The sequence below is a fragment of the Artemia sp. Qi Xiang Cuo genome, chromosome 5, assembly GCF_049724085.1.
Source record: "Artemia sp. Qi Xiang Cuo chromosome 5, ASM4972408v1, whole genome shotgun sequence".
In the NCBI taxonomy this organism is placed as follows: Eukaryota; Metazoa; Arthropoda; class Branchiopoda; order Anostraca; family Artemiidae; genus Artemia; species Artemia sp. Qi Xiang Cuo.
In genome coordinates this window covers 40467958-40479642 of record NC_142798.1, presented here as the reverse complement: position 1 = coordinate 40479642, position 11685 = coordinate 40467958, and the positions used below count along the sequence as shown (strand labels likewise).

General features: G+C 34.5%; 1 protein-coding gene across 1 annotated transcript in view; it reads left to right on the top strand.

The window, feature by feature from the left end:
* The first annotated feature begins 2178 nt into the window (after positions 1-2178).
* Positions 2179-11685, top strand: part of Psi (P-element somatic inhibitor) — a 53344-nt gene continuing 43837 nt past the window's right edge. Inside the window, exon 1 of the mRNA XM_089089581.1 lies at positions 2179-2260. The gene's annotated coding sequence lies outside the window, so the exon portion shown is untranslated. The remainder of the gene's footprint in view (positions 2261-11685) is intronic.

Genomic DNA, 11685 nt, shown 5'->3' with positions numbered 1-11685 from the left:
GCGGGCTGGCCTGCCTATTCAAACAGAAAGTAGTCCCAATATCCCCATGTGTTATTTTGAATATGATTATTTCTTTGCAATCCGTTTTGCTAACATATTTCTTATTAATGTATACCTCCCTTGCAACCAAAGATCCTTTTCCTCTCTAAGAAAGTATACTAAAGTACGTGCATCGCTAAAGACCCTTCTTGTTAGTGTTGAGAGTAAAAGATTGGATTGGATCCTGTTAGACGAATTGAACTGTGATAGAAACTCTACCTCAATACGGACTGATTTATTTTTAAATTCGCTACCTAATGGCTATCGAATTTCCGATGAAGATGCATCAGATTCATAAATACTTGATAGTGGTTCATTGTCTGATATCGATCATTGTGCTGTTTCTTTTAGTGTTTCTCAAAGTAAATAGCGAAGTTGAAACTTAAAACGAGCAACAATTATAAAGTTACTTAATAATTTTTTCTCAAAACTATTGGGGGAACTGCCCCTCCCCTCAACGACACAACTAGATGGAACAACAATGATTAACTCCTGATTTAATACGAAACCAGCTACTAACCTTATTTCCTACGTTGACCGCAGCAGTGCTAGTCTCGTGTATAGCACTAATCACTTTAATGTATTTGTCTGGTATACCAAACAAGGATACGAACTTTGCTTTAGGTCTTCTATCAACAGAATTGAAAACTTGCTCAGAATCTATAAAACTGAGGACCAAAGGTGTTTGATGACTCAGGCACTTCTCAATTATTAACAACCTAAGATTGAAAATTTCTCGGCACCTCCTCTACCCTTTCTAAAACCACACTTTTCTTTTCTTATAGCTTTGTCTTCAGCACCTCTCAGTGTAAAAAGTATCATATTACTAAGTAATTTGCTACCTACAGAGACCAGACTAATACCTCAATAATCATCACACTCGTTCTTATCATCTTCCTTATACAGTATTTTAATTACTGTTTTCCTAAAATTTCTGGGTGCAAAAATTAGACCGAGCATAAAATGAAAATGAAGAAGAAAAGAAACATTACGATATAAGAACAGTACAATCACGATCTTTGACACCAACAAAATGTGGCTCAAAACCCAGTACAAATCTTCAAAGATGCCAAAAACAACGCAACCCTTTATTGCAAGTCCTGGGATCATTCATCGTTTTATATGTTCCCCGGGGAGCCCTCTATTTTGCCTAGGAAGGAGTAGCAAATAAATCTCACTCATTTAGAGCTTCTTGCATAGAATGAAAATTAATGTATATACTAGTTTACTACTTGCCGAGTTTCGGGGCTGGTATCGAAATCGGCTTCATAGTTTTCCTTAACGGGCACATTAACATTTCTGGCCAGTAAATCCGATCTAAAAAGGTTACAACTTCAAGGAAGAATCTGTTTTTTTCCCATTACGGTTGTCTTGATGCCAAGGCAGCAAGAAGAGGCTCATATTGTTAGATAATTATTTTTATGTTCATGTTTAATAACATATTTATGCATATGAGAGGCTCATTTTTATAAACAAGAACTGATTACTTAAATAAACCATTCGTTTAATAGGCATTGCAATATTATTTTCCAGCGTACCCATTACAAGTGCAAGTAACTTAAAGGCATGCCAATACCTGACCTTTTTCTAACATCGAAGCTTAAGCCTGTTGGGCATTTGCATAAGTTATGTCTTCATTATGACTTATTCAGGCGAGTTCGTGCGTAGCTGCTTACTTTTCTGGAATCTCCTGTCCCCATAGACACTTTTTAGGTTCAAAACGTAAATTAGGCACATTTTAAGTGACCTTTTTTTTTAAAGGAAAGTCTGTTTTTCAATGAATAAAAAGTAGTTTTACTTGGCCGACTTAGCCAAAAAAAAGTCAAAATGAAGAAAGGGATTTAATGAAAAGTCAAATTTAATGGACGGAAAAGCTGTTCCCACTTGGCGGACTTCGTGTGAAACCGCCATGGTGAAGACAGCGATTCATGCCAGATGTACATTGTTTTTTCCTGTTCACGTTAGCTTCAAAAATTCCCTTTTTTTTTACTCTACATAAACTATGTTTTCACTTATCTTACGTAACTTCACTGTTTGTTTCTGACCTGAACGGTGCCTTAAGAAAGTATGGAATTTAGCCGCATTCAAGGTTTTAAGGATTTCAATGCCAAATTAAAAAATTGACAATTATCCTTTTCATCACTACGGGCAGCCATTTCTAGCGTGGTTAGTTGAAAATTTAGAATCTAAGTAATATACTATTTCAGCAGACAAGTTAACCGTAAGTGAATTAACGTTCTTTTCAGTCCTTTTTCAATTTAACTGCATGAATGGGACTAATTTCAATACAGTTTGAATGCGCAATGTAAAAGAACTGAGTTGAGCTTTTAGAATTAGCATCCACATGTTCCAATTGAACTTCCGAAAAATATAGAAGATAATATAATAGCCAATCTTTCTTCTAATGCTAGTAATTGTGATTGGTTAATTTCTAGATTAACAGTATTGAATTAGCTAAGAAATAGACATCTTTAGAAGCAGAACTTGATCCAAATATAATATTCATTCTCATTGCAAGTTCACTCTAACCCTCCCCCTAATGGTCTAATCTATAATGTGTCCTGAGTTGTATATTTAGGATTAATTGTCCTCTGTTTCAATGAACCACTAGGCTAGATCAATTTGAAGAAAAGAATGATAGCCTATAAGGAACATTCATTGCATAGCCTATCCTGTAGGTTAAAAGGGTAAATATTTACCAAATCATATTATTGAGTTACAACCAAAGTGAATATACCATGTGATGCCTTTTTTGTGCTCTTTATGAATATAATAATCATTTTTGTTGGAAATTAATTTTAGCCCCCACCCCTATATATATCAATTAAGGGGTGAGCAATGTTTGACTATTAAAGTTGTTGGTTCTATATGCTCTAAGCAACAAATATTGTCATTTACCTTTATATAGAAAGTACTATAAAGTTAAACAAAAGACAATAGGATATTGTGTTTCCTTAAACATGGAGAATGATATAGTTTTCTGTATGACTTTTAAAACATTAAATTATTATAGAGAAGTATGAATAAAGTTATACAGAAGACTTTTTGGTTTTCTTATTTCATATAGGCTATGATCCACTAAAATGCCATACAGAAAAAATTGTATCAGCCTACCCTACTTATGCATAGGCTAGAGAAAATAACAAAGTTAAACAGATGGACTTTTACAGCCTATGCCGACCTGATTTCATTTATACGACAGTCTAAATAGAGAAACACAGATGAATTTATAACATATCACCCAACTACAAAGCATAATGAAAAAAGTCATACATATGTCTTTTTATGTCTCCTGCTATTATAGAACAAACATAAATAAAGTCATACAGATGACTTTTTATGTATCCTGCTATTATAGAGCAAACATAAATAAAGTCATACAGATGGCTTTTTATACCTCATGCTATTATAGAGCAAACATGAATGAAGTCCTACATATGACTTTTTATGCCTTTCTTTTATAGAGCAAACTTCAATAAAGTCATACAGATGACTTTTTATACCTCCTGCTAGTACATAGAGAAAACAACAAAAAGTCATACAGATGGCTTTTTATAGCCTATGCCTACAGGATTTTGTATATAGAGCAGCCTAAATAAAGTCATACAGATGACTTTTTAATAGGCTATATCATTCTACTATAAAGCATAATGAATAAAGTCATACAGATGACTTTTTATGTCTCCTGCTATTATAGAGCAAACATAAATAAGGCCCGTTTTTTAGCACTGAGATCTTACATCTTTCTGTAAAGATTATCGTTTTTTCAACTCATCTTTGTTCTAAGATCTTACAGCTCGCTGATGTTAGCAAAATACGTGAAAGACGCCATCTTTCTGCCATATAGAACAATGATGAAAGAACTTTGATGATCTACTCATCAGTTTTCAGACCGCTGATCAGAGCAGAATGATGAAAGACGTTTGCACAAAAACAACCAAAGATGTAAGATCTTTGTTCAAAGATTTCACTTTTAAGCGTTTTCTGACAAAAGATGTAAAATATTAGCACATTGATGAGTGAAAAAACAGGCCTATAGTCATACAGATGGCTTTTTATAGCCTAGGTCTACAGGATTTCATATACAGAGCAGCCTAAACAAAGTCATACACATGACTTTTTATGTCTCCTGCTATTATAGAGTGAACATAAATAAAGTCATACAGATGGCTTTTTATAGCATATGCCTACATGATTTCATTTATAGAATAGCCTAAATAAAGTCATACAGATGACTTTTTATGTCTCCTGCTATTGTAGAGCAAACATGAATGAAGTCCTACATATGACTTTTTATACCTCATACTATTATAGAGCAAACATGAATTAAGTCTTACAGATGACTTTTTATACCTCATATTAGTATAGAGCAAACATGAATAAATTCTTACAAATGACTTGTTGTTTTCTCTATGTATCAGTGTGGTAATATAATTTCTTCTGTATGACATTTTAGTGGATCTTATTACCTTAAATACCTTAAATCGCACTTGCTAGCGATAGGACGAATCCTGTGTCCGCCAGCTTCAGTGATGATAGTTAATCATCATTTGTGGCGTCCCCAATGGTGCCCCACGGTTTGTTGAGCCACTCTCTCTTCACTGATGACTTAAACGCATCCACGCTGGTAGAGGTTACTGTTTTTTCACTAAGGGAGTTCCACAAGCTGACAACTCTATTTGAGAAGAACTTGTTCCTTAGTCTGGTGTTGGCTCGTTTTCGGAATTGCTTTTGAGAATGACCACAAGTTCTGTTTGAATTGTCCGGTTGAAAAAGGCCAGGAATGGTATACTCAGCATTTAGAAGCTTGTATGCTGTTATCACATTACCTCGTTTGCGACGATATGTTAGAGATAGTATACTAAGGTTACGAAGATTGGATGGACAAGGGACATCATAGAAGTCTTTAACACATTTCGTTGTCCTCCTCTGGACTGATTCTAAAGCTACTTGGTCTGTCTTATTGATTGGGTATGCGATACCCATTCCAAACTCTAGCCTTGGTCAAACTAGACTCTTGTATAGCATGGTCATAACAGTTGGAGATCTGCTAGTGAACTTTCTCTTGATTAAGCCAAGAGTCTGATTAACCTTTACAATAGTCACTTGTGCATGAATATGAAATTTCAATTCGTCGTCTACCAAGACACCAAGATATCTCTCCGTGTGGCTACTGAAAATGGCATTTCAGGACCCATCCCTACAACCCAAACGGTACTGAGTGTGTGGGTTTTTCTTCCCAAGGTGGAGAGTCTTGCATTTCGATGCGTCGAATTCAGGCCTCCAAATATTAGTCCAGTGAGTGAATGTATCGAGGTCCAGTTGGATCGACTTAATATTCTCTGCTGTGTCTGCACGACCGATAAGTTTCGAGTCATCAGCGTAGAGGCTTACTTTGTTATTTAGGATCTTTGGCACGTCATTTATATATATATTAAATAAAGTCGGACCCGAAACTGTGCCCTGGGGGACACCACTTCCAACAGTGGCCACCTCGGTGAAAAACGTCCTTCCATCCTCGCCAAATACTTTAACTATCTGTTTCCTATCTGTTAAGAACTGCATCAACCCCCCCACCACTCACCCCAATCGCTTGGAGCTTGATTCGAAGTCTTTTATGGCAGACTTTGTCAAACGCCTTTGCCAAATCGAGTAGTATAATATCGACTGGGAACCCCTGGTCTAGAAGATCGGTGATATAATTATAAGAATCAATCAAGTTTGTTTCAACCGACCGACCAGACCTAAAGCCATGCTGACATGATGAGAATAGTTTATTGGTTGTCAAGTGTTTCAGGATTGCAGTGTTAACAATTGCTTCTAGTAGCTTCCCGACTGCAGAGGTGACACTGATTGGCTGGTAATTGCTTGCGTCCTCTTTGCTGCCACCCTTATGTAAGGGGGTTATGTGGGCCATGCGCCAATCCTGCGAGATACACTTTTCATCAAGGGATTTCTGAAAAAGGTAAGTGAGTGGGCCTGATAGTTCAACATGCAATTCTTTAAGAAGCCTTGGGTGTACACTATCAGGTCCCACCGAATTATTTGGATTCAATTTTTTCGGCGTGCCGCCACAACGCCCCTATTGCCGGGACGCGGAGGCATCGGGGTTATGAGGGTTTGGATAGGGGGGGGGTCTGGACGAGGGGCATTATCAGGTGGAGTAAAAACAGATGTAAACTGCCTATTTACGGCATAGGGAATTTCTATTGGGTCATCTATTATACGGTCATTATCTTTAAGTGGCGTAACAGAGTGTCTACCAGGTTTACGGGCTGAGGCATAATTCCAAAAAGCGTTTTGGATTTAACTTGCTTGCTGCTGCTACAGCCTCCTCATGCTGTTCAAATAACTTTCTGGATAGATTTCTGACTTGATTTCGTGTCTTGGTATATTTTGTGTAGTGGTTCTTATTGTGTATATTCTGTTTATATAGTCTCCAATACCTTTTCTTCTTATTTCTTGCTCTCTTCAATTCTTTGGTCATAAATGGTAGCGTTTTGGTTTTACGAGCCCATCTTACTGTAGTATTTTTCTCTGAGACCTCTAGCAGTATTTTCTTCATCATATTCCACGATTTATCAACATCATTCTCAGTGATAAAGGACCAATCGTGCCCCGCCAACTCTTGCTTCATCAGACGGTAATCTCTGTACACATGTTTGGTAAAAACTGATTTTTCTGGATACAGTCTAAGGGAGCATCGTATGGCAGCGTGATCGCTTGCACCAAAGGGCGGTAGTGGGGCCACGTTTAAGAGCGCTTCATGGTCGTTTACAATTACGAGGTCCAGCAATGTTATAGATGTTATATTAAATAAGAAAACCAAAATGTCTTTTGTAAAACTTTATTAATACTTCTTAACAATAATTTGATGTTTAAAAAGTCATACAGAAGACTTTATATCATTCTCCATCATTTCTCTAGAAATAGAAACGTATAATTACAAACATACAAGGCATAAAAAGTCATTTGTAAAGCATAGCATATATTAAATATGTAACCTAACCTAACCTAGGTACCTTTTTCTCCTCTTAAGCCCCAATAAACAACAGTTTAAATATTGTCAACACATTGGAAACCATGCTAAGCATTCATTACTGTATAGCAGTGTCTTGAATTAACCCATACAAAATGGGTTTTCTGTTGTATCTCCAGTTTGACATATATAAAAGAGTGCATTTAACATAAAAATACCAAGTTATCTGTAGGACTTGTTCATGTTTGCTATATAATAGTACAAGGTATAAAATGTCATCTGCATTACTTAATTCATGTTTTCTCTATAATAGTGTAAGATATAAAAAGTCATCTGTATGACTTTATTCATGTTTTCTCAATAATAGTGAGATAGGTATATAAAAAGTCATCTGTATGGCTTTATTTTTGCTGGCTCTATAATAGCATGAGGTATAAAAAGTAATTTGTATAACTTTATTTATGTTTGCTCTATAAAAGAATGAGGCATAAAATTTTATCTGTATGACTTTTTTATCATTCTACATAATAGGAGAAAGCAAGATATTGTCTTCTGTTGGACTTTATACTGCATTCTATATAAGAGTAAATGACAATTTTCTATTGCTCATATATAAAGAAATTTATACCCCCATAAAACCCCCAATTAAGGGTATATTTTTGCACATTAGGAGGGTGGGGGGGGGAGTTTAAACTTACCTCTCATTTACATCAGAAATAAAATTACCCCCACCCCCCTAATGTGCAAATATATACCCTGAATTGGTTTATATAGGGGTGGGGGCTAAAATTCATTTCTGACCAAAATGATTATTATATTCATAGAGCATAAAAAAGGGCATTGAGTGGTATATTCACTTTAGTTGTAACTCAATAATATGATTTGATAAATATTTACCAGTAAAAGACCTCTTTTTGGGAAAGACCACTTTTCTTTGGCATTATGGAAAAATAGCAATGGGTTTTTGGACCACCTCTATTTTACTACAGCATGATGCAATATGAGGGCAGTAACAAGAACTCTCCCTTCTTAATCCAATTTTCACCAATAATTTGTCAGTATAAATTAAAAATATGGTCTCAGTTTTGACAAGCAATTGAAAAGAAAAAATAATATTCAATGTTTGTGATTTATAGAATAAATATCAAGCAATACAAGTTAATTTTTAGAATCAGAAGAAAGTCAGCTTTCTGTTATTATGCAAATAAAACTGAAACACTAAAGCAGTGTTCACAAGTGTGTTTAGCTAGAATCCCATGTCTAGCCAGAATCAAATGTCTAGGAAACAACTGTTCACAAGTGAAATTTGGTGCTTAGCTAAATCTACAAATTGTCATATCTAGCCAATCAAGATGGCTTATATCAGCAAAACTTTCAAAATTGTAATCCCTATTTTTACTGTCACAAGATCATGGATGAGATAAGCAAAACAATTGCCTTAGTTTGCTTCACTACTATGTCTGGTGTTGCATATCTGCCTAAAATGAAAAAAACAATTAATGGGAAAACAAAAATTAAATATCAGTTTAAAAATGTAAACATAAATGATGAAAATAGTGGAACTTGACACATTCTGATTGGCTGTAACTAAAAATCCTAGACATTGAGTTCTAGAGTCTAGAATGCAATGTCTAGCCAAGCACTTTGTCTAGCATGTCTGGCTAAGCACCAAATTTGATGGCAAATTTTTACCAAATCATATTATTGACTTATGAGTAAAGTGAATATACCACTTGATGCCTTTTTTATGCTCTTTCCAAATATAATAATCATTTTTTTTTTCAGAAATTAATTTTATCCCCGCCCCTATGTACCAATTCAGGGTATATATTTGCACATTAGGTGGGGTGGGGGCAAATTTTATTTCTGATCTAAATGGGAGGTAAGTTCAAACTTTACCCCAACCCCCCTAATGTGCAAATATGTACCCTGACTTGGTATATAGGGGTGGGGGTAAAATTCATTTCCAAAAAAAATGATTATTATAAATAGAAAGAGCATAAAAAAGGCATCAAGTGGTATATTCACTTTATTTGTAAGTCAATAATATGATTTGATAAAAAATTTACCAATTTTACTTGTGAATGGTTAGTGCCTAGACAATGAATTCTGGCTAGACACATGTCTAGACATTGGATTCTAGCTAGACACACTTGTAAACACTGCTTAAAAGGAAATATACATCAAAATAGGATAATTGGTATTTCCAAAAAGAAGTCCTTGTAGGTCAGTCAATAAACTAATAATTTCAAGTGTCTGATCTTAAACACTTTTAATAATGACCAAATTGATGTATAGCTTAGATTCTTAGCTTTTTTATGATATATAGAATTCTTCCCAATTTCTCTTTGGTAACAAGATGTGAAGGTTTTAGTTTTATGTAATTTTGCTCAATTGGATACTGGTTTTTTACCCTATAAAATTAAAAGTACCTGTTTGACCATTATGGGGTAAGTCTTCCAGTTTTCAACATAATTTAGCTAGGATGAAAGGGAATAACCTACCTCATTTGGGCAAAAATTTACATTTGTGGCCTATGATAAAGAGACATGTTAAGAAAACAATTCTTACTTTTAAATCTGTATAATGATCCTAGTTAACATATTATCAAAGGAAGAACCTTTATCCTCAAGTCTTTCCTCTTTTTTCCTTCTTTTTCCAACTTAAAAGAAAAAAATTATGATTTTTTCCATGCTTCAAGAAAATCTGTAAATCTTTTGAAATTGTTGCTACAAGTGTGTTTTTACAGATGACATTGAATCCTGTTATTAAGTTCTTTTTTTTAAACAAGATTTTAAAATACATTAAAGAATATCTTAGAACCTATATACTAACAGAATATATACCTTCACCCTCCTAGTGTGCAAATGTGTATGTAAAATTAAATTTTGAGTCTAAACATATTCTTCATTTGAATTACAGATGAATTTTATCCCCACCCCCATGATGTGAAAATATATACCCTGATTTGGATATATATAGGGGTTAAGGTAAAGTTCATTTGGTTATATTTAGATTCAGAATGCAATTCTGGGTTTATATATTCACATTAGGTAGGTGGGGTATATATTCTGTTAGTATATAGGTTCTAAGATATTCTTCAATGTATTTTAGAAGCAAATTTAAAAATTTTGTATTAAAATATGGAACTTAATAACATGTTTCAATGTCATCTATAAAAATAAACTTATAGCAACAATTTCAAAAGATTTACACATTGCATTGAGAGCATGCAAAAATAAACTTTTTTTCTTTTAAGCTGGAAAAAGAAGGGAAAAAGAGGAAAGATTTGAGGATAAAGGTTCTCCCCTTGGATTTTAACTAGGGTCATTATACATATTTTAAAGAAAGAATTATTTTCTTAACACGTCTCTATCATAGGTCACAATTGTAAATTTTTACCCTCACTTGATGCATATGTTTATGCTTTTTCTTTATTCAATAATTGGTTGTTGGGGAAACTACATTTTAGACCCCTTAAAGGGCTCAAACAGTCCATAAAAACCAAAAGGATATTCTAATTTAGCTACTTTTGGCTGTCTTGGAAAGGGGTTAGGTTAAGAAAATGAAACCTCCAGGGATGGGTCTACAGAGTGTAGTATGTACTGGGAAGGTATTTTGAAGTACCTACCTTCACTCCTTCTCCCTCTAGAGGTCCTGAAATTTGCCTACATGACAGGTCTATACCTATTGAAATTTTGACAAAACAACATTTTACCTTTATTTTTCAGTTATAAGTTCCTTTTTCTCTGGCTTAGTTCTGAAAATGCAATTCCTGTTATTTGAGTAGAATTTAAGGTAAATTTTTTGCTGATCATATTATTGACTTACAAATAAAGTAAACATACCAATTGATGCCTTTTTATGCTCTTTCCAAATATAATAGTCATTTTTGTTAGAAATGAATTACTCCTGCTCCTATATATACCATTTCAGGATATATATTTGCACATTAAGGGGGGTGGGGGTAAATTTTATTTCTGATTTAAATGTGAGGTAAGTTTACACTTTACCCCCACCCCCCCCCCCCCTCTAAAGTGCAAATATATACCCTGAATTAGTATATATGTGGTGGGGGTAAAACTCATTTCTGACAAAAAAAAAATTATTATACTTGGAAAGAGCATAAAAAAGGTATCAAGTGGTATGTTTACTTAATTTGTAAGTTTAAAAAAGAAGTTTCCAAAAATTTATAGCAGAGTATATGAACTACCAATAAGTCCTTTCACCCCTTTGATACTCCAAAAGATGTCATCAGATATTTAGAAATCCATTGTCCTCAACTATAATCCAGTCTTCTTATCAGTGAAAACAAACCAATCATCCAAGTCAAACTTCTAAATTCTGCTGATGGGTTGTGGGAAGTGTGGGTACTTGAGTCACCTTTCCCTGGCAATTTAAGACCTACAGTCCAGCCATTACCAATATGGCTCTTCATGCTCACTCCTGCTCTCTTCTGCATTCTCCAGAACAAATGACAAATAGCCTTCATCTTTTTAATGACATCATTATCCAATAATAAACACTAATCAATTAGCCTCTTCTTTAAAATGTCAATAGATGCCTTAAAAATCTTTCTATCTATGTGCCAAGACAGGTTCGAATTCAGGATTGCAGTGTAGGTATAAGAAATATTAGCCATAAGGCAAAGACGTTTAAGGGAAATA